The 24688-nt window shown below is 39.9% G+C and overlaps 1 long non-coding RNA gene across 1 annotated transcript in view; it reads left to right on the top strand.

Moving 5' to 3' along the window:
- The first annotated feature begins 13124 nt into the window (after positions 1 to 13124).
- LOC134474623 (uncharacterized) overlaps positions 13125 to 24688 on the top strand; it is a 52859-nt gene continuing 41295 nt past the window's right edge. The window contains exon 1 of the long non-coding RNA XR_010045498.1: positions 13125 to 13248. This is a non-coding gene — a long non-coding RNA (uncharacterized LOC134474623). The remainder of the gene's footprint in view (positions 13249 to 24688) is intronic.

The raw sequence follows: 24688 nt of genomic DNA, 5'->3' as shown, positions 1-24688 counted from the left end.
GCATTTGGGAAATGTTTCCATGACCAGTTCTGTCCTCAGGGGGCTCCCTCTCTACAGGTCTGTAGTCAGGGGTAGGGAGACTCCTCATCTGTGGTTCTTTCTTTACTAAGGTAAAAGTCAATCTAAAATTCAGCATCTGTCCTGGAGCACACAGCTCAGTGGCATTTCATGCACTCAGGGCTGTGAGACCCTCACCATGCCTGTTAAAGGACATTTCCACCATCCCCAGTGGTAACCTAGGTTCATTAAACTGTCATTCTCCATTGCCCACACTCAGCCACAGACCACTACCATGCTTTCTAAGGTTTTGCATGTTCTGGGTATTTATATAAATGTAAATATAAAAATAAGTAAATATTTACATTTTAGAATAATGTAGAATAAGTTCCATTAGTCACAAAATCTCTAAATCAGGAACAATACATTTAACAGCATATTTGTGAACATCTCATTTAAAAGGATAAAAAAAATTGAAAACAATTCCAACATCTGACCAGAAAATAAGGGTGAAATTATCGTAAATTCTATAAAAGCTGTGTAGGTTGAAGCACATATGTAAACATAAAAACAATTGTCTTGGTCAAGTTTTCCCATTAATAGGACACAGAATCCAAGACCCACAGCTGAGAAGAGGAAAGTTTAATCTTGCTTATGGTTTCAGGGGAGTCAGTCCTGCCTGGTTCCAAGGCAGGGACACCACAGCAGGAGGGTTTGATGGAGCAAAGCTGCACAGTTCATGGTGGCCAGGAAGCAGAGTGGAGGCACAGTGCCAGGGAGGAAGGGGCCAGAGACCAGATGGAGTACCTAGCATCATTCCTCTATGACCCGTACAGATGAGCCCAGAAGTACACTTTACTAATCCCTTGGACAGCTCTCAGGCCCATCAAGGTGACCATGAATATTAATCATCACATAGCAGAAATTTTGTGATATTAAAATTATATGTGCTTTACATATATGCATATATACAGTATTTTGAGGTTATTTCCACCTTTAAAATTCTAACCAAAGTCAAAAAATGGTGAATTTTGTGTAATAGAAATAATCTTTCCTTAGGTAAGTTTTATAAAATCAACCCAAAAAGACTGAAAAACGTAAGAGCAGGATTTAAAAATACTCACAGGAAGAGCCAGAATCTTAATTCTGTTGTGAAGAACTACTCTGAAAGACAGTTAAACATTCAAGGCATGAAATATTCAACTTCACACTAAGTATCTTCCCCAGGGAAATGAGTGCTACATCTATACAAACACAAGAATGACTGCAGCAAACTTATTTTTAAGACTAAAACTGGAAACAATACACAAGGCCTCAGCTGATGGACGCATGAGGATTTGTGGTTCATTCACACAGTGGGATGTGATGGCTCGGCCACTGACAGGGAGCAGCACATGGGAAACCTCACATGGTTATGAGGATTTAAAAAACTCTATTAGCTCCCCCCCAAACAAAAACAAAAACACTCTGTATAGTGTGTGGTTACAGACCTGTCACCTCTAGAAAATACAAAGTGATTCTCAGAGATAAAAAGCAGGTGCATTGCTTAGGATAGAAGGAAGCAATTGTGAGGAGCCATAAGGAAAATTTGGACATGACTTTTGCATCACCACTGGGTGATGGTTTTCAAGGGGCTCATGGAGGGCAAGATTCCTAGGGGTTGTTTTGTTGGTTTTTCAGTTTTAGTTTTGTTTTGTTTTTGGTATTTCGGAACCAAATTCAGGAACCTGTGGGTGCAAGGGAGCACTTTGACGCTGAGCTATATCCCTGGCCCATGTCAAGATTCTTCTAATTTTGTACTTTAAACCTGAAAGTTCATTGTATGTCAAATATAATGAAATAAAATTGCTTTTAAAACACTTTTCAACTGAGCTACCCACCATAGATTTTGTTTACTGATAGATTTACATACAAGCAATTTGTTTATTTATAAATTTATTTCCAAGCAGTTTTGTTTATTTATAGATTTATTTATAAGAAGTTTTGTTTATTTTTAGATTTATTTATTTCTGGCTGTGCTGGGGTTTGAATCCAATGCCTTGATCCTTTTATCATAATTTATTTCCAGACAGGGCCTTATTAGGTTGCTAAGTTGTTTAAGTTGGTCTTGAATTTCATCACATTTATTAGCATTTTTGTATACTGAAATATAACAAGGTTAATTAAATTGTGTAGTCTCAAGTAAATCAATAAATACAACTTAACAAACAATATCTGGACGTTACAGTACATGCCTTTAATACCAGCACTTAGGAGGCTGAGACAGGGGGATTGTTGCAAGTTCTAGGCCAACCTAGTTTACATAGTGAATTGAAGGTCAGTCTGAACTACACTGAGATGAGAGTCTCAAAACTACACTGAGATGAGAATTGAAGGCCAGTCTGAACTTTTGAAATGAGAGTCTCAAAAAATAAATTAATAAAAAAAAATAAGATAAAGACATGGACTAAGGCAAGTGTTTATCTTCTAGTCCAGAGCGTTTGCATCTTCAGAGGATTTACTTTAGAAGTTGTTATGGTCGGGCTGGGGAATTAACTCAGCGGCATAAGCACCTGCCTTGCAAGCAGGCAGTTGTGAGTTCAAGCCCGGGTACCGATAAAAATGAAAAAGACAAAAAATAAAAAATAAAAAAGAAGGATTTATGATTTGCATATGGGTGTTCCCCCAAAAGCCTCATGAAATCACAGAGGCAGCTAAACCTAGCACCACTGACTGGTTCATTGTTTGGTGCTGGGATTGATGATGAGAGTGCTTCACCATCCTGGGGTTTGAATTACTGGAGTAAAAGAGGTCTTTTGAGTCTATTTTGTGAGAGAAGTGAGATAGCCTTGTAATTCAAAAGGAAATCACCACCTGTGAACAACAGGTGCAGAAAACACTCAGCCTCCTAAAGATGATTCATGCAGGTACAAATCACTGAGATGTGCTGTGTCCCCATCCAATGGCATGTTTTAAGGCAGGAGCTGAACAGCACTGAAGAGAACATGGGGGGCAGAGCAAAGTCCTGTCCTGCAGCTCCCATCACAGCTATATGTAGACCTGTCCCTAGACCTCATAGGACTAAGAAGAGAGATTTCTCCAACACAGAATGCTGCCAAAGATTTCAAGATTTCTTTTCAAGTGTTTGATTCACAGAACTGTTTGAAGTAGGAAGGAGTTGGGACCCTCCCTAGCCTCCATGTAGAGCATGTACAGGAGAGCTGTTTGGAGGATGCTGCCCATGGCTGTCCGAGAGAACTGTGCCCTCGGCCATAGAGGTGCAGGTCTAGGTGTGAAAAACTCATGGCACAGCAATGTTTTCCAAGGGTCATCCAGTGCCCTGGCAGTCTACACTGAAAACCAGTGCTTCCCAAAACCAGGGCCAGCACTGGGCAAGGGCATTTGGATGTCAGAGTGGCCAGTCAGGTGAGGGTTAGCCCTGCCTGATGCAGCTGAGCAAAGTGTATCACTCTGGAGCTGAACCTCCAGCAGTCCACCTCACTTCCTGCTTCAGGTCTGTCACCAAGGATTTCAGAAAGAAGCAAAGCAACAGAACTGAACTTTGCTCAGACTAAATCATTTAGCTTTCTTTGAAGAAATGATTGAAAAAGCACAAGTCTGAGAAAAACAAGGCAACAAGGCTGAGAATAGCATTCTGCATGTTGTATAAATAAACTGACCCTTTAAAGTCATGAAAATAATGCCCATGGTTGGGTCTGCAATGGCAGACGTGTGAAATCACATGCATGCAGGTTTTACAATTGCAAAAGAAAAACTACAAATAAATGCTACATGTACATGATTTCCCTTTGGCACTGCACTACAGGAAGGAAAATCCCAGCAGCAATCTAGATTTACTGAGCCACCTCTGTAAATCCAGGGCAAAACCTACCAGATGATTCCATCAGACAACTGTGAAGGCTCAATAGATCTGCTCCCTGCTTGATGCTGCTGCTGGTTGACAATTTGGAGGTGTTTCTATCTTCATAAGCCATCACTGCCTCTCTCAGCTCATGGATGCCAGGATGTGGATCAGACTTTGTTTACATAAAATCCCATCATGATTTCAGGATGGGTGGCAGCCTCTTGTTTATTGGAAATTATTTTTCAAGTTTAGGCATAATAAACCTTACAGAATGTGCTTAGCCAGCTGAGGGGAAGTCAGAGTGTTTGAAGTAAATGCAGGAAACTTATTTGTCAGTGGGAGATTCAGTTGCTACTGAAGCACATATTTTGTGGGTAACATGTATGAGTCAGGGTTTGCTGTACAAAATGCTGGAAGGCACAGAAATGTCCCCAGGTTCAGTTTCTGCTTTGATTCCCTCATTCTACCAAGCTGGGGAGTGGATTCTCAGTATTCAAGCACGTAGAGTTTGAACTACAGTACAAATCGGTAAAAACTTCTGTCAACTGAGGAGTGAAAAGAAAAGGAAATATTTTTTAGGCAAAATGCAGTTCTAAATACATGCTTAAATAAACAGAGAAACCAGAAAAAAAGGAGAAGAAAAAGAAATGTAATGACAATGCTGTGCTTTGTTCCAGTGCCATGGCCTCAGTCAGAAAGATAGACTCAAAATTGGCAGATTGGAAGGGTCACTGTTTCAGTAGTCATTCTATCCTGAAGGCTAGAGGGTATGCCCAGCCCACTAAGCAAGATTAATGCAGGGCAGTACTTGAATCTTGGTTGAAGCTGAGACCAGGATCCCGTAACTGAAGCCCCTGGGGCTGAGGTGGCAGACTCTTTGCTGCATCCTGGCTGCTATGCCTTCCAGTGCCTGCAAGGCTACAGCAGGGATGTGGTGGGGGAAAGGGGTATAATGCAGGCCATGCTGGGCTCTGCATGTTGCACACTCCCTGCACTACCTGAAAGCAGGAATGTTCAGGATTTCCTTGCAGGAAAAATAGACTCTGTAAAAAACTCTTGCTGTCCTCTGGCAGTTGCAGGCACAGGTGAGCACGATGGCTTCTAAGGTAGAGAGGGCAGAAACACACACCACAGTGGGATCCTCATGGATTTATGTGTTGGAATTTTTAAAAGTTAGTCATGAACAATGTGTTCGCTTGCTGAATATCAAATCCCCTTATTTTGTATATATATATATAGTTGTATTCGATGTGTCTGTATTGTGCATAACTTTCATTATGTATAATGAAATTAAATCATCCATTTTCACATACCCATTCAAGAAATTAGCCACTATTAAATATTAACTGAATTGAATAAAAGGAATATTGAATAGAACAATATAAATAATGTAATGGAATGGAAAATAGAAAAAATTCCACCAAGGCCCAAGATCAATGGGCTGCCCTCCAGGAGGGCCTCTTTTTGTTCTTCCCTGCAATTTGGGTCTGCATCTGTTCAGTGCTGAGTGGAGAGAGGCCACCCCATGAGCTCTTCTATCATCTCAGGTAGGACTGGGGACATGGCCAAGGAATTGGCTTTCTTTCCACATTTTCAGCGGCCTAGGACAAGGCCTTGTTTCTGCATTTTCTGTGACTGTAATTTTATAATTGACTCAGCAGCTCTGCTGTGACACACTCATGATTTCTAACTATCCACACTCATAACTGAGGAAGAAGAGATTATAGGTGTCTGTCAATCGCATTTTATTATACTGAGGTATGAGAAGTGGAATTTCCAGGTTAAATGTATGTAAATTGAATTTCCTGGTCTTGGAATTCACACTAGAACTAAGCACAGAGTTCGGGCCTGGAAGGGGAAGCCCAGGAATGCTCATGTCTCTGTGGAGATCTGAAGTCTGGGGAAGATGGACCAGACAGATTTGGAGGACACCTGGGTACCTAGTAGGTAATCATGGGCAAGAAAGGCCCAGGTCCAGGCCTTCTGATCCATCAGTCAGCTTATCAGCAAGGCAGCACACAGAGCAGGGTCAATAAGAGAGGGCTGGAATGGCACTGTTGCCAGAGTTACACCCTGTAGGCCTGAGACCTCCCTGTCTCAGTCAGGGGAGCTCTGTATGAGAAGGTCAGCCTGTTACAGAGCCCACCTTGACTGCACATCTTACACCCAGATGAGATCTCAACTGCCGATGTAGACTCACCACAGCTGTGGAGCAGGACAGGTGTTTACACAGAGCAAGTGAGGAGGTAGGGACACTCCTCAGGCAGGTAAGGGTAAAAAGCCTGAAATAAGAGACCTGGCCCTAGCCTGCCCCAGTGTCCTCAAGGAGTAACTGCACCCTGCAACAATGTGCATTAAAAGACTAAGTAACTTAACAGATTACTGACAAAAATATATACTGTAGGGGAAGTTGGAAGATACAAAATAAATGGCTATGTCCCTAAGTAAAAAGAGACATGATCCTTAATGGGTACATGATCTCCTTTGGTGTCTCTGACCCACACCCCCAGGAGAAAACACACCATTCACAGAGCTATAACAAACATAGGCGATGGGTCAACAGTCATAACTTCTTAATAACAACAATAAAGGCCAGGATACAATAAATGCCCTACTGAAATTTATGAAGTGTATACTAAAGAATAAATACTGGATCTGGCCATGTTGGGACTAAGGCAGCTGAACAAGAAAAAAAATTCTCAGACCTTTCTTGCAAGTACCCCTGGTGGGATCCAGGAGGAGAACCACTCACCATCTCCAGTGAGCCTACTGGTGCATGGACTAAGAAACATACATCCCACTTGCTCACCCCCTGGTTAGCAACAAGAGGCTGAGTTCTGAGCACCTTTTGGAAATATGACTGTGTGCAATTTAGAAAATATGGGAGATTTCCTTCTATCTTCTGTTTGAAAACAAATGTCATCTTTAATCTTTTGCTTTGTTATGATTAATTGTTTTGCTCTATTCAATATTGTCCTTTTACTGGTTTTTAAACGTTCTTTTTTTGTTTTATTATGCTATAACTTATTGAGTGGAAAATTACTGTGAAGATAACGAGATATACTATGGTACCTCTTACTTGTTATCATGGTACCCTGTTGTAAAGTTCTGTACCGATTTCACTGCATTGTCTCCATTTGGTTTTTCGGGGTTGTTTTTTTTTTTTTTTGGTCATTTTTGTTTTTATCAGTACTGGGGATCAAACTCACGACTGCCTGCTTGCAAGGCAGGCACTTATGCCACTGAGCTAAATCCCCAGCCCCTTGTCTCCATTTGTTTGTTCTCTCTTGTTGTTTTGTACTTTACTACCTTCAAAATAAAATTTTCAAAAAGAATAAGTACTCATCATCTTTCATGTCTTTCAAGGGAAGGGAACCACCCCCAACTCTTTATAGATGATGAAGTCACCCTCATAACAAAGCCAGATTATTATGCATTAAAAAATGGTAATACTCTAATGCCCAATATTCTTATTGAACATACACAAAAATATTCAACTAAATGCTCATCAGCTAAATTCAGCAGCACATGCAAAAGTCAAACACCACAATAAACACTGGGTTAAGTCTCAGTGGTGCTAGAATGGTTCCACTTGCACAAATCATTCAGTGTCACTTGCCAAATTCACAGCATGAGGCACAATGAACCTCTCAAGAGGTTTGTAAACATTATTTTGAGAAATTCAAAAGTTCACCATCCTTTCATGATAGGAAGCATTCATAGACCATGGGTAGGAGGAGTGAATCTCAGCACAGCAAAGAACAAAAGGACAAGCCCATCCCTGACATACTGCTCAGAGGCTGACAAGCTGCAAGCTTTGCTTCTTGGTCCTCTCCTCTCCTCTCCTCTCCTCTCCTCTCCTCTCCTCTCCTCTCCTCTCCTCTCCTCTCCTGCACCATCCCCTCCTCTCCCCTCCCCTCCCCTCCTCTTCCCTCCCCTCCCCTCCTCTCCTCCTCTCCTCTCCTCTCCTCACCTCTCTTCCCTTTCTCCCTCCCCTCCGCTTTAGTTTGCTTCCAAATTTTTTTTTTTTTTTAGTTTTTTTTCTTTTTCCTTTTCAGTTTTTGGTCAAGTTCTTCCTGTGTAGCTCTGGCCTGAGCTGAACTCAGAGTGCGTTGCAGGCTTGTCTGGAACTCCCAGGAATCCTGCTGCCTCAGCCTCCTGAGTGCAGGCATTGCAGGCCTTTTCAACATTCCATGCTCAGCTGATGAGTTTTTAACAACACTATGATGAAACAAGGTCTGGTGGTGTGTCTTGTAATTCCAGCAGTCTGGAAGGCTGAGGCAGCAACATCACAAATTTAAGGACAGCCTCAGCAATGCAGCCACTTATCGAGAACCTGGATGAAAATAAAAAGAATTTAAAATGTGGAAGGCCATGGAGCTAAGTGCAAATCTCAGTATTCAATCCATAGAAACTGAATGCAAAACAAAAACAAAAACAAAAACAAAAAAAAAAAAAAAAAAAGAAAAACTTGGAAAGTCCAACTGTAGCAAAAATAGTATTTTACACTGTCCTGGCCTTCTGGAGGGCAATGAGCTCCAAGTGGCATTAGATTTCACATTTTTCTTGTAGTTTGACTTCAAACAATCATCAAAATCCATGATGGATTAAAAAAAAAAAAAACCAGAATGTGCTTCAAGGACACCAAGTATCAGTCCCCGTGCAGAAGGCATTTGCAGTGATATTCTGAAGGGCATGATGAGCACAGTTACAAATCAGAGAAACTACCAACAGTGTTAATGGGATTTTCAATAGTACTGACTATGAAAAAACTGCCAGTTAGGAAATTGTTAGATGACTTTACTAGATCCACTCTTTCTGCAAAGTGTCTAAAGATCAAAGCCAAATATTTCATTCTATGAATGCACAAAATTACTGCTGATTACCAACTCAGGATAATACCTGCAATCCTAGTACTCTGGGAGAGGGAGGGAGATTGAGTAAGGAAAGGTTTAAGCCTGGCCTGGGAAACTCACAATCTTAGTGAGATCATGCTTTAAAATTTGTAAAAAACATTAACAAATTTTACAAATGTATCAAAATATAGATCATTAAGTAATCATTGTGCACAATGCAGTAGCCAATGTTATTCTCTCATTATTCTTCTGTATTTTAACCTTTTATAGACTTAACAATAGCATCTTTTATGTGGTCCTTATTAATATGTACTTGAGTTACATTAAAATAAGTCAAGAAAGTCTTTCCAAAATACAGTAATCCTTTGCTCAAATCCTATTTCCATATATAAAGTTAGTACAAAAATAAAAAGAACCATCAAGTTCTCTTTATACTATGCTACCAAATCCTAAGATTGTGTTTTCAGTAGCATATATACATTCATCTCAGTTAAAAGGTCAAAAATTTAAACAGTTCAACTTCTTGGCAGTAGATCAGTGTCTGCCTCATGGTAAACCTACCGCTCAGTGTGCTGACTAAAGTACATATGTAAGAAAAATTCACAAAGACTTGATTTGTTGCTTTATAGATGATTTTTGTGTCTTTTTAAACCTTTTTAAATGAATTTTTATTTTGATTGATTTATTTATTTTTGAGAGAGGATTTTGCTATGAAGTTTAGGCTTTCATTGAACTCACATTGTAGCCCAGGCTGACCTCAACTCACAGCAATCTTACTGCCTCAGCCTTGTAACTTCTGGCATTAGAGGTGTTTACTACCAAACCTGGCTCTTGTTTACTTTTTAAATTTTTTCCACAATTAAATTACCCAGGATTATGTGATATGTCATATTTTATCAGGTGAGTTATACAAAATGAAATCAGAAAGCACTGAAAATGCACTGAAGGAGACTCAAAATCCTCACCAACACTAAACATAGTGTAGCATAACATAACATAACACATTATAGCATAAAAACACAACAAAACAAAGCAAAACAAAATAAGAAAACAGGGTTGGAGGTTTAGTTCAGCAGTATAAGTGACCCCTTGGCAAACCTGAGCTCATAAGTTCAATCCTCAGTACCAAAAAGAAAACAGCCACCTAACTCTGATCTTAAAAAATGCTTGCAAGTGTACCTTAACAGTTTGTAAGCTAATCATACACATGACATATAATCTGGCAATTTCACATCTAAGTACTTTTTATTTGAAATAAAAGTCTATGTCCACTCAAGACCATGTATAAGAGTGGCTGTGGCAACTGGCTTTCCAGGGCCAACCCAGAAACAGAACAAATGGGATCAGTAGATTGGTGACAGATGCATGAACAAGTTGCAGTTGATGGGTTCAGCCCCATGAGAGTGTGTGGTGGCTCCACCACCAATAAGCAGCAGTATGTGGAGAGCCCAGCACAGAGATGCTGCTTGAAGGAGACCAACCAAGAGCATTGAGAGTGAACAGGATCAGCACCATCACCTCTAGGAAAGGCAACCTACCCAGCAGGGACACAAAGCCCATGGTCTGTTTGGGATGGGAGAACAGGAAGTGAAAACAGTGACTAGGAGACAAATTCCCCAGGAGGGATGCCCATGTGTCCTCATCAGCACGGGGTGATGAAGTCCACGGCCTTGCAAAGCCTCTCCTTGCCCTCACCACCTGCTGTCCTTCCTCAAAGGAGGTCAGAGTACAGAGCACTACAGTGTGTGGCTGAGGTAAACATGAGTAAAACTTGCTATGAATCCTTCTTTCCAGACACATCGTTGTTACAACATGAAACATTTCATATCCTTCAAGGAAAATTATTTTGGGCATTATGGGAACATCCCCATGCTCCTTAATGATAATGAAATGAAACTAATGTAAGTCCAGAAAAGACAGTCAAAATAAAATTTGAGAAATCTCTAAATGAAGAAACTGCATCTCATCCTCAAGGGAAAGGATTTTTGGATGGAAAAGTCTAAAAACACATACATTTTGCTAGTTTTTAACTTGCTCTTTCTAAGGAGGACATAGATTAGCTCACAATAAAAACAAAGGAGGCATCGGAGGGGGAGCCTCAACTGTGGACCCCAGCACATAACCTCACTTCCTTGGCGACAAGTCCAAACAGAACTCTGAAGGCTCTGGTCACCAGGCACTGTGGTCTGGTGATATTTCTCCTTCATAGATGGCTGGCTTGAGAGAGTGAACAAGGAACATGCTACACTGTTTTCCCAGGGTGTTATGGTTTGATAAGTAGTGGTCAACTTAATGCCAGCTGGATTACATCAGCATGCATTGAGAGAAGATGCTCCACCTGAGGAGGGATGCCACGATAAATAGGTGGAGAAGAAGAGAGGTGAGAGAGGGATTGAGGCGTTATGGAGGCATTGTTGGTTCTACTACGAGTTGCTGTCTGAGCTGTTGGTTCTCCTGGAGGAGGTTTGGTCTTCACATTGAGCATTGCTTCCTGGCTCCAGAGGGGAAGATATGTGCTGCCTGGTCTCCAGGATGAACTTGTCACACTACTTCCTGGCACGTACCTGACTGTGCTTGTCCTCACAGGAGCTCGTGGCCTCCGTGTAGCTAAGGACAGCTGTGGTGCCTTTCAGGACAGCCCCACTCTTTGTTGTGAGTGTGACTTCTGGGCTCCAGTGTAGAGCCCTCATCCCACTAGCACAGGTCCTTCATGCTGCTGGCATAGACTTTCTGGCTTCCACCACTGACCCTTGGGTCTTCCCAACACGAATTGGTAAAAGAGACTGGCGTGAGTCCTTGTGGGCTCTGGACTTCCAGTTGGACTCGTGGAGGCATTGTTCTGAGCTCTGGGTTTTTATCTGGACTCATTTGGGTAATTTACCTTTCCTACCTTTTCTGCATCACTGCAGTTATGTTTCTCCTCTGACTTACCCTGCTGTAAGTAACTGTTTAACAGTTATCCACAACTCCAACAACACAGATTATTTAGTCAAGAGTCTAAACAGTTGTGTGCATTCTCCTGTGTTGACTTCTGGTGACCATTATAAAAATATTATAAACTCCATGTCCTGATCTGAATTGTTCTCTGTGTACAACCCTTGACTACAACACAGGGCTAGTGGCCCCAGCATCAGGACCCCGTGTCAGGGAACCACGTGGGAACATATGAAGAGGATGGTACACTTGGTCCAGAGGCTTCAGGAAGCTCAACTGGAAACACCCAGCTGTCACCAGCTCAGGCCAGGACTCATTGGCACACAGAAGAACCCAGAAGTGCCCAGAGACAAGAGGAAGCCCAGAACACATATCCCTAGGCCCAACCACCAGCCACTCAGAGACAATGAGTCCATGACTAGTTCAGATACAGGCAAGTTAAGTTCTCACCTGAGCAGCCCTGTGGGACTTGGCCACCTGTGTATTCAAGTCCTGGCCATGTGCAAGCACCTCAGTCTCAGTTTACAACACTGAACTGTGGGGTGCTGAGTGGGTCCAGAGTGCAGGCTCACTGAGGATGAAATGGGGGCTACATGGCAAGGGATTTAGCTGTGGCCTTGGCCCCCTGAAGGCGAGGCTGTCCTGATTCCCAGGTATGACCTTCCACCCACCTCACTGACACACACACATGGGGAAAACTGTTCTGTTCTTTGGAAAGGAGATTGGAGAATCACTCTAGGGGTTTCAAGGTATGCTCAGGGCAGAGATTCTTAGGGATGGCAAAGTGTCCATGGCCCTCAGGTATCACTGGAAAGTGGGTGGGTGTCATCAAGCCAAAATACACATGAAGACATCCTGTGTGAAGACACTTTTCTGAGTATTGTTCATGATCTTGTAAGCAGAACAGGTGCAACCACTGCTCTTTTGAGTTTTGATGTTCTTTGGAGGCCACAGAGTCAGCATTGGCAGCAGAACAGATATTGATCACCTCAAGGGAGGCTTTCTGTGTCCAAGGCCTCCCTAAGAAGAGGTAACAGACCCTGTAGGAGGAGTTCTACAGAGACCAAGAGAACTGGGCAGCAGATCTTTGCCTGACCTAGACACTGCAGAAAGGCAGGATAGACATCGATGACCCCTCACTTCTCAGATATTCATGGAGCACCAGCCCTGAACCCTTGAGTGCAAAGACATGGCAGATATCAGTCTTTGCCTTTGTTGAGCTGACCTGCAGTGGGGAAGGGCAGGGAGAAACTGTGTCATGCTTCCCTAAAGAAGGGAGTGATATCATACCACGAAGCAAGGACTGCCTCCAACAGAGCATTCTGTCAGCCTCTCAAAGATCCCAAGACCCACACCACCACACTGTAGTTCGGAGAGGGTGGGAGTGGACACTGAACTTGCTGGTATAGAGACCCATGTGCCTCTCCCTAAGGTAACCTGTATAGGTAGTGTGAGAAGAGAGGCCAGACCTCTCACATTGCTACATCCCTGTTTGCTCCAGGTCCACATCTCCTGTCCTTTACTCCTCACTGGAGCTGAACTCCAAGATGGATTCCCAAGCCAAGCTTCTCATGGACCAGCTGGAGTCTGCTAAGGCCCTGGCACCTAAGTCACAGGGTAAGGAACCCTGGATGTGGGTTGTGGCCTTGAGAGGAGGGATGTGCTAGGGAACTCAGCAATGTGCCCAGATGATGGGAGACACAGGAACATGATCCCCCAGCAGCCAGTGTGGTGATGCAGTATGGGAGGCTTTACTGGGGCTGTGTTCATGCACATAGCTGCCTTTGATAGGCAGTGGGAAGGTTTGGTCCTGAGAAGTCCCTGGAAACTCAGTAATGTTTTGTTCTCCTGCAACTGCAGAGGCAAATCCAGTGCATGCTGAATTTGCACCCACAGAGCTTGTGCCATCTCCACCTGCAGCTCCCTCACCAGCTCTGACCCCACAGCAAGGGCAGGCACATTTCCCTTTCTCCGCCAGCTGCAGAGCTGGATCTCCTGGTGGCTCCCCAGCAGGAGTCATCTCTTGACCTCTACCTGCAGGCAGCTCTTGACCCACTCCTGCCATTCCCCTCTCTTCCAGATTTCCTTATTATTCTATATATTATTCAATTCTGGGCTGCCAGTGGTTGAATCATTGTAAATGAAATTTAAGGGTTTATTCTTGTTTCAGTTGATGAGTTTGGTATGATTTAGTGCATTCTCCATATTGTGAAACCTTCACCAGTGTCCTCTTCCAGAACATTTTCATCAACTCACTACACAAATATATTTTCTTTTATTTTCCTTCCTACTATATCCTGGCCACCACTCATCCTATGTCCTTGTAATTTACCTTTCCTACCTTTTCTGCATCACTGCAGTTACGTTTCTCCTCTGCCTTACCCTGCTGTAAGTAACTGTTTAATCTCGCCTTATCTGAGAAGAGAAAATCCAGACAGACTGCATCAATTTCTCATGCACGTATTCATGGACTCTTGGCAGGGCATAGAAAAAGAATTCAGGAATTTTTTTGTAATTCTTAGGATTCTTTGTTTTCTTAATTATGTTCCTGGCTTTATAGACATATACACATCAAAACTGCTCCACGTTTAATTACATGTAGGTCATTTCATGTCTATTTCATATAAAAGAGACTAACACACTTTCTTTTGTTACAGAGCAGCACCACGGGAGTGTCACATCCATGTTTATACTTTAGAGATTTCCAATGATAAATTATTAATTTTAGTTTATGAGTGCTTAACAGGAAAAAAATCACAAAAGTAAAGTATTGTAGTTGTAATGCAACCATTAAAATGTGAGGCACTGTGTGTTCCAAAGAAAGTCTATAACCCAGTATAGAAAGTGCAGTGTCACTGGCAGCATGTCCATTGAATTCCCCTGTGGCTTATCTCCATGCAATGTCATGAATATGGCTGCATATGTCCTCTTCTCTGGACAGAGTAAATTTGCATAAAGTCTGGCTCAGCATGTCACCACCTATAAGTTTTAGTTCTTACCCAGTTCAGTCAAAGAACAAGACACATGAACACAGCCCACTTAAGAATGGGCTGTGTTCATAAGAAAAGAAACATAATGGTCAAGGAGGCAAACAAGCTGGAGAAATGAGCACTGGGAAACAGCAGAGGCATCAACTCCCAGGTAGTAAAAACCAGGCCAGAACTCGAATCCACCAGGCTCCTGGCCAGGCTGGGGTAGATGGTGGGGAACCAAGACCTCTCTGTGACTCCTCAGGGGCTAGGGTGCGGTCTTCAATCACAGATCTGCTGTGTCATGGTGTAAACCCCTGCAGCCTTCACAGAGGCCAGCTGATTGGTTGCTCCAAGCTATAAATGCTCCAGTTGAATTTATTCCCCCAATTCCTGGCTGCACTGTGCTGCCACTGGGGGCTGGGCAGCAGGAGAGTTTAGATCACTGATTCAGCAGCCACTAGGTTTCCCACAAAGAAATAGCTGAGCACGTGGGTGTCCCAGTATGAGTTAAGGTGTAAGTCCTTAATTCAATGGATGATAGAAAGTTTTCCCATGGTCTTATAATTTCCCATGGTCCATATAATTACATCACAAGTGCAAATCACTCAGGTCTCATTCATCACTGACACTTTCTCTCACTCACAGATGTGGCCTTTCAGTTTTACTGTATACTGATAGACATTTGCCCTATCTCATCACATTTATGCTTAGTCACCATGCTCAACAGGAGAGAATTTGTCAGTCTGAGCCATGAGATGCTGAGGGCAGAGTAACATGTTTTTTGATCAATACTATTTTCAGCATGCATAATACTTTTAGACCAAGTGAGTATGAAACTCACAGTGGTGATAATAAGGAAAAATTAAAAGTGCAAGATGCTGTAAGAAAATGAGAAAAAGCAGTGTGAAACTCACTAGCGCAAAAGAAGAGTAAAATTGCATTTTACCTAGAGTTGTTTGAATAACACAAATAGGTTACCCAGACAATGTTAATATAGTATTGATGGCAGAAACAGTAGTTTGAAGCAAAGGCGAGGGTCTGCTGACCATAGAGACATAGCATTGTTACACACTGTATAAATGTAAACTAAAAAGGAGAAGAGAGGCTCTGAGAAACTTATCCCTCTTGTGTTTGTAAAAGTTAGTAACATGTTGCAGAACCACTTAGGTTCAAGGTTGATTCTAGATGGAATAAGAGGATCCTATAGTTGAATTTCCATGAGTTCAGATAGGCCTATAGAGTTGTAATAATTGATTATTGGGAACTCAGATTGTGCATCCTACATTTTTTTCACATCAACAAAACCAGTAAAAGATATGGGAGACTTCAAATTATATTTTTTTTCAGAACAGAACAATTTAAGCAACACAGTATTTCACCACAAGACAACCCCATATATCAGTAGCTACCATAATTTCCCTTTCCTTGAAATAGTTGAGTATACCTTCATATACAATAATATCAAACATAACAAAATGATATAAAAAAGTTAAAGAGAATGAAATTATTACAGGACATTCAAAACCAAATAACAGAAAATGGAAAATTGTTACTATATTATTTCTATATTTATAAAATATTTGTTTATACTATCACACATAATAAAATCCAATTAGATAAAACATGATATAACCAATGGAAACAGAAGAACAAAACATGGAAGCACTTCAAAGCAAGATGATATTAAATTAGCATTGGTTATTATAATGTCTTATGTTCTTAAATTTAGCTGTTCATACCATCACAAATAATAAAATCCAACAACCCAGGATAAAATCATTACAACTAATCAATGGGAACATTATAAGTGTCCAAAGCAATGTAATGGGGAATCATGATTACCATAAACTCTTATGTACTCTTATTGGTTCTTACACTAGGGAGAGCATACAGTATTTGTTCATGTGTGTTTGATTTATTTCACGTATGAGTAAGGTTTCAAGTTGCATCCACTTATTTATAAATATCTCAATGTGATCATTCTTTATAGCTGAGTAGGACTCCATTGAATTAATATACCACGGATTTTTATACATTCCTCAGTTTACAAACACTTAGGCTGTTTCCAAGATCCGGCTGCTAAAAAAATTGTGCTGCTATAAAAATGGATGTACATATATCACTGAGGTATGATGCTTTCAGTTCTTCTGGGAATAGGCCTAGGAGTGGAATAGCTGGATCAAGTATTACTTCCTGTCTGTTTTTTGAGAAATCTCCATACTGACCCAAAATGGTTTCACCAGTTTAAACTCCCATAAACAGTGCAGGAGAGTTCCATTTTCCCCACAGCCTCTCTAGCATTTGTTGTTGATAATTTTTTTGATCCTGGCCATTCTTTCTGGAGTGAGATGGAATCACAGTGTGGTTTTAATTTGCATTTCTCTAATGAGTAATCATGATGAACATTTTTTCATGTATTTATTTGCCAATTGTATTTCTTCTTCTGAGAATTGTGTGTTCATCTCAAATGCTATTTTTGGATTAGATCTTTGAATTTTGGGAGTCTGATTTTTTTTAATTCTTTACATGTTTTAGACAGAAATCCTTTGTCTGAGGGCTGGTTCACTAAGATTTTTTCCCCAGTTTGTGGTTTCTTTTTTTTTCACTATGCTGGAAATTTCTTTTGACAAGCACAAGCTTTTTAATAAGATGTGATCCCAGTTGTTGATTCTGGGAAATATTAACCATGTGGTTAGATTACTGTTCATGAATTCTCTACCAACTCTAATATCTTCAAGAATTGTACCCTATTTATCTTCCAACAGATTTAGTGTTTCTGTTATATTACTCATATCTTGGATCCACTTACGTTTTAGTTTAGTACATGGTGATTTGCATGGGTCTATTTTTAGTTTTTGGCCTATGGTAAGCCAGTTATTCAAGCACAATTGATTAAAGAGGCTGTGGTTCTTCCAGTGAACATGTTTGGCCCCTTTATGAAATATAAGATGGTTGAGTTTGTTTGTAGTTGTGGTCGTATTTTCTAATTTTTTCCATTGATATTCAGAACTGTTTTTATTCCAATACCATGTTGATTTTATTATAATTGCTTAGCAGCATAAGTTCTACTCAGGGATTGTGATGCCTCCTGCCTTTACTTTGCTGTTTAGAATTATCTTTGCTATTCTAGGTTTCTTGTGGTTCCAGAATAATTTTAAGATTGATTTCTCTAGATCTGTCAGGTATGTTGATGCTATGTTCTTTGGGATTGCAGTGAATCTCTATAAAAGTTTTGAGAGAAAGGCCATTTTCAAAATATATATTCTTAACATGCATTGAACAAGCAATGTCTTTCCATTTTCCGAGATTCTCTTTGATGTATTTTTCAGGATATTAATTTTCCTTATATAGTTTTTTTTTTACTTCTTTCGTGAGATTAATTCCAAAGTATTTCATTTTTTGGAGTGGTAGTGTGAAAGGTGTGGCTTCTCCTATTTCTCTCTCAATAATTTTCTTGTTAGTGTATAGGAATGCTATTGATTTTTGAGTATTGACTTTGTATCCAGCTACTTCACTGAATTTATTGTATCTAGGAGACTTCCAATGGAATTTTAAGGGTCTTCTATGTAGAGTATCATGTCATCTGCAAACAATAATAATTTATCTTCCTCTTTTCCTGTCTTGACCCCTTTAATTCTGTCTATTATCTCACTGCTCTGGCTCGTATTTCCAGTACTATTTTGAATAGGATCAGTAATGAGGGCCATCCTTGCCTTGTGCCTTATTTTAAGGTAAAGGCCTTCAGCTTTTGACCATTTAATATGATGCTGGCTGTTGGTTTGTCATAGATGACCTTTATCATATTGAGGTAAAGATCATCTATTCCAATTTTCTGTAAAGTTCTTTTCATGAATGGACATTGCACCTTATGAAAAGCTTCTTCTGTATCAATAGAAATGCTCATGTGATTCTTACCTTTGGTTTTATTGATATGGTGGATTACATTGATTGATTTACATATGGTGAAACATCCCAGCATGCTGTGATGAATCACATTTGGTTGTGGTGTATCATCTTGATGATTTGCTGCATCCTGTTTGCCAATATTTTATTGAGGATTTTTGCATCTGTGTTCATTAGGGAAGTTGGCCTGTAGTTCTCTTTTTTTGTTGGATCTTAGGGTTTGCAACTAGAATAATATTTGCTTCCAGGAATGTTTAAGGAAGAATTGCTTTCCTTTCGATTTCATTGAAGTGTTTGAGGAGTGCTGGCATTAAACTTCTTTGTATTTTTTATAGAATTCCACAGTGAATCCAGCTGAACCTTGGCTCTTCTTTGTACCTAAGGAGAATTATTTTATTTTCAATTTCATTAACAGAGATTGAGTTATTCAGTAGTTTTAGATCTTTTTGATCAAGCTTTGGTACTTCATGTGTTTCTAGCAATCTGTCTATTGCTTCTGTGTTATTAAACCAATGAAAATAGACAATTTTAAAATAGGTGTTGATGATCTTCTGTATTTCACAAGAGTCTGTTGTGAGTTTGTCATTTGCATTCCTTATTTCATGAAGTTGAGCTTTTTCTTTCCTTTTTTTAATAGGGTAGGTTAGGTGCTTATCAATTTTATTTATTCTTTCAAAGAACCAACTATTTTATTCATTGATTCTTTGGACTGTGGTCTTAGTCTGTATAGCATTAATTTCTGCTCTGATTTGTATAATTTCCTCCCTTCTTTCGACTTTGGGCTTCACTTGCTCTTGTCTTTCTAGATATTTGAGGTTGTTTATTTGTTTTCATTATGTTGTGGGAAGTCAGTGCAATACATTTTCCTCTGAGGACTGCTTTATTGCATCCCACACATTCCAGTAAGTTGTATCTGTATTTTTGTTTGTTTTAGGTATTGTTTAATTTGTTCTTTAATTTCTACTGTGACACAAGGATTGCTCAAGAGTGTGTTATTCAATTTCCATGTGTTTGTGTGATTTTTGCAGTTTCTTTTATCATCAGGTATTAGATTTATGGCACTATGATCTTATAATATGCATGACATAATTTCAACATTTTGCATTTATTTAAAAATGTTCTGTGGCTTAGTATATGATCTATTTTAGAGAATATCCCATATAATGCTGAGAAGAATATGTATTCTTATATTGTTGTGAGGAACACTCTGTATATGTCCATCACATCCATTAGTTTACAGGTGTGATTCAGTTCTGTCATTTCTTTGCTGACTTATGTCTGGTTGATCTGTCTCTTGGTGTCCATGGCATGTTACATTCTCCTGTTAGAATTGTGTTATTACTTATTTGATTTTTCATTTCTATATATACTTGCTTTGGATAACTTTGTGTTCTGGAATTTGGTGCATATATGTTTAAGATAGTTGTCTCTTCCTCTTGAATTTTTCCCCAAACCAGTATGCAGTGTCTTCTTTATGTCTTAGAATCATTCCTGATTTGAAATTCACATTGTCTGCAAACAAAATATCTACCCTTGTTTTTTTTCACTTTCTGTTGCATGATGCATTGGTTTCCATCCTTTGATTTTCTGTCTGTGAGTTTCATTTTGGGTTAGATGGGTTTCTTATAGACAGCATGTGATCGGTCATTGTTTCTTGATCCATTGTACCAGTCTGTTTCTTTTAATTGGTGAATTGAGCCCACTCACATTAATGTTTATAACTGTTATATATTGGTTTACTGTTGACATGTTATCTTTCCATACTGGTTAATTGTCTGACTTGCTTAGTAGTTTTATTCTATGAGTATCTAAACTGTCTTTCAGTATTATTTGCAGGGTTGGCTTGGTGGTCATAAATTTCTTTAGATGTTCTTTGTCATGAAAGTTAAAGATGCAACAGCAGGATATAACATGTCAATAGACTTGCAAGTTAATTGTCAATATAAAATGACTGCATCTGTGAGTGGATCCTTTTTGGCAATTAAGGTACACAGAGGCCAGACAGCATGGGCTAAAAGGCTAGGTTCAGTTGACAAGAAGCACCATGTAGGTTCCTAACCCATGTGCTTCTTGATCATGCAACACAGAATGTAATGGCTTAATATCCATAGAAAATCTCTCAACAGTCTTCAAAACCAAGCTATTGATATAGCTGGGCTTCTCCACATGAGAAAAGTCACATGGCACATTAGTTAACTAAAAAACTTTGTCATGTCTGAAAAATGTCACCTCTTACCCTTTCCCATCTGTTGTAGTCAGGGTTTGCAAGGAAAGAAATTTAATATGCAACTTACAATTGATAAGATTATATTAAAATATTTACTCCCAAAAAGTCAGATTTAGAGATGTGTAGATCTGTCCACATACTAGATACCTAAAGAATCCAGCTGACAATCTGAATCCTATGACAATATACTTTTTAAGTCTTGCTGAACACCTAGAGCCCATGGCAAGGACCACAACAAGTTTACCTGGAGACCTAGAGGAACTGCCAATGTCTCATGCAAATCTCTATCAAGGTTGTGTACTAGGAAGAGTCAAAGTTCAGTGTTGGAAGCTACAAAGTCTGTGCACTTGGGTGCAGCATGCGTGCCATCAGCCTGAGTGATCAGTACTGGAGCCAAGACAAAAAGCTCAAGTTGAGGGCCAGAGATCTGCACAAGAAAATAGTAGCAATGCACAGTATTAATGATGTCCTGAGATCCTACTCCTCTGATGATGATGATGTCTGTGTTCATATCTGGAAAACTGTGATACCAGCTTCTCCATGAGAATCAACAGCCCAGCACATTCCCCTCCATTTCTCCTTTGACGGTGTTTGCAAACCTTTCAATGAATGCTCTATGTCCAAAACCATGGTGCCACAGTTCACTGGGTGATCCAAGTTGACATTACGAAGTGGGCCACATCACCAAAGCAGATCTTTAGGTACTTAAATTTCAAAACAGACTTTATAGGGTGCTGAGGATTGATCTCAGTGGCATAAGCATCTACTTAGCAAGGTCGAGGTCATGAGTTTAATCCTCTGTACAAAAAATGGACATTATATAATTTCATATCTTAAAGTAGTCATCTGGTCTACCTCACATAAACAACATTGAGAAAACCTGAGGATCACTCAAATGTAATAATCAGGAACACATACCTCCAGAGATTTGTCCCCTCATTTGCCTTGACAAACCTCTCATGGGAAATATGTGGTCTCTTTCCTGTGTGTGTGTGTGTGTGTGTGTGTGTGTGTGTGTGTTACACTCTGCTTAACTGTGGGCATTTGCATCAAACTGTAGACAAGGTTACTGATTGTATAAGGCAATTTTAAAATCTTTTTGAAGGAAAGTAGAAAAACAAGCAGTTATATACATTTGTACACATAAGTCTCACTGCAGTACACTGAAAGCACTGAACCCAGGAGAGACTGTCATGAGGCTGGTCATATGCACATCACTACCTCAATAAGGTCACAGTGGTTATAGATGCTGGAGTTAAAAAGTGGAAATACTTTAACAACCAAAACAGTTGAAAAAAATACTGAATATGCATTTAACATACCTAATCTAAACTGGGCCTGATAGCATGTGTGTGTAAGCCACGTACTTGAGAGGCTGAGGCAGGTGAATTGTTTGAGAACCCTCTGGGTTATAAAGTGATCTTAAAGCCAACCTGAACTTCATAGCAAGATGTTGCTTCCAAAAGAAAAACAGAGATGTGACCCTTAATGGGAATGTGGTCTCCTTTGGTGTCACTGACCCACACGCCTAAGGAACAAACACACTGATGAACAGAGCAAAAATGAATATAGGCAATGGGTCAACAATCAAAACTCATTAGTAACAACAACAAAAACCATGATAAGATAAATGACTCAGTGAATTTTTTCAAGTGTATAATAAAGGATAAATAGTAATCACTTTTGGATTCTTCCTAGAAATTGAAGGGAAAGAACCAACACCAACGTCTTTTAGATGACAAAGTCACCCTGAGAATGAAGCCAGACAATAATGTATTGAAAAATAAAATAAAAAACAATTGAAAACACCCTACTGACCAATATTCCAAATGAACATAAGTAAGATTATTCAGCTAAATGCTTGTCAGCTAAATTTGCAAGCACATGCAAAATTTAAGCACCATGATCAACACTTGGCTCAATCTCAGTGATACAACTACCATCACACTATAAAAACCATTAAGCATCACTTGCCACTTTCACAGAATGAGACAGAGCTAACCCTTCAATAGATTGGGAAAAATAGCTTTGAGAAATTCCAAAGTTCAACATTTTGTCATGGTAAGAACTTCTCACACACCATGTATAGGAAGAATGGACCTCAGCACAGCAAAGATGATACATGAGAAGCCCATCCCTGACATCGTGCTCAGAGGCTGACAAGCTGCAAGATTTTCTTCTCAGATCAGGAACCAGACATAGCTTGCAGCAACTTTCAACACAGTACTCCAAGTTTTGGCCCTAGAATTTACTCAAGAATAAGAAATGAAAGGCTTCCAAACCAGAAAGGAAGAATTAAGCACTGTTTCTGTTTCATGAGGACACAAACTTTCATATAAGAAACTTACATCTCCACTGAAAACCTTTTAGAACAAATTCAAAAATCACATAAGGTGCAGGGTACAAGATCCACATGTCTTAAACAATTCATATCTATGTGCTTCAAACAAACTGCAGCTTCAAATACAAAGAATACAATTCATTTCACAATTCATCAAAAAGAATTAATTCTTAGGAAGAATTTAACCAAACTCACATGTTCTTTAAAATTTGTAGAAATTGAAGCAAGCAGTACAATAGCACTAACAGAATAAAACACATATCATGATGGTGGATGGGAAGAATTCATGTTGTTATAATGTACATGCTATCCAGATCAACCAGCCCTTTCAAAGCATTCCTGTCAAAATACCACTGATATTTTCCTAGAAATCGAAAACACACTATGAAAATTCACAAGGAAGTACAAAGTGTCATCCTCTAGCCATGTAAAGAACATTAAACATAGAAGCACAAAAATACCTGGTTTCCAAATATATTATAAAGTGACAGCAGTCAAAAGGGTCTTATACTGAAAGAATAGGACTGCAGATTAAAGTGACTAGCCCAAAGACAAACCAACTCATAGTCACCAGGAAGTTGGATTTGTTTCTTCATTCCATTCCTGTCCTTTCCTGTATTTTCCTTTTCTTTTTCTTTTCACGTTCTCCCTCTGTCGATCTGCCCTGAGCTGAAATCAGAGTGTGTTGCAGGCTTGTCTGGAACTCCCAGTAATCCTGCTGCCTCAGTGGCCTGAATGCTGACATTGCAGGTATTTTCACCATTCCTTGCTCAGCCAGTGAGTTTTTAATAACACCATAATGAAACCACGTCTCTTGGTGTGTCTTGTAATCCTATCACTCTGGAAGGCTGAGGCAGGAACATCATAAATTCAAGGATAGACTCACCAACTTAGCAACTCATTGAGAAACTCCTCAAAAAAGGAAGACTTTTGGGGCTGGGATTTTAGCTCAGTGGCATAAGTACTTGCCTTGCAAGTAGGAAATCATGAGTTCGATCTCTGTTACCAATAAAAACAAAAAAGACCAAAAGGAAGACTTTTAAAAGTGGAATGTAATGGAGCTAAATGCAAAAGCTCTGTATTCAATCTCTAGAAACTGAATGGAAAACCTTAACCATAACCAAAACAAAACCTTGGAAAGTAGAAGGGAAGGCAACAATGTTTTATCCTGGCCTGGCCATCTGGAGGGCAGTGCACCCCAAGTTGCTTTAACCTTCACATCTTTCTTGGTATTTGACACCAATCATCAATTTCCATGAGTGACCAGAGAAAAAGAGAAAGTGCTTCAGGGATACCAAGCCTCAGTCCCCCAGAAGAAGGCATTTGGAGTGATCTTCTGAAGCACATGGTGACCACAGTTACAGTTAAAAAGCAGTGACTCTACCAATATTGTTAATAGGATTTTCAGTCCTACTCATTGTAAAAGAAACTGCAGATTAGGAAGGTGGTAGATAGCTTAACTAGATGGATTCTTTCTACACAGAGTTTAAAGATCAAATTGAAATATTTTATTCCATGAATACACAAAATTACTGCCAATTGCTGACTCAGGATAATATGTACACCTGTAATCCCAGCCCTCTGAGAGGGTGAAGAAGGAAAATGAAGGATTTA

The sequence above is a fragment of the Cavia porcellus genome, unplaced genomic scaffold, assembly GCF_034190915.1.
Source record: "Cavia porcellus strain 051 isolate PalLab524CR breed Dunkin Hartley unplaced genomic scaffold, mCavPor4.1 scaffold_34, whole genome shotgun sequence".
NCBI lineage: Eukaryota > Metazoa > Chordata > Mammalia > Rodentia > Caviidae > Cavia > Cavia porcellus.
The sequence above is the reverse complement of the archived record's forward strand: the minus strand, read 5'-3'. Positions and strand labels throughout refer to the sequence as shown.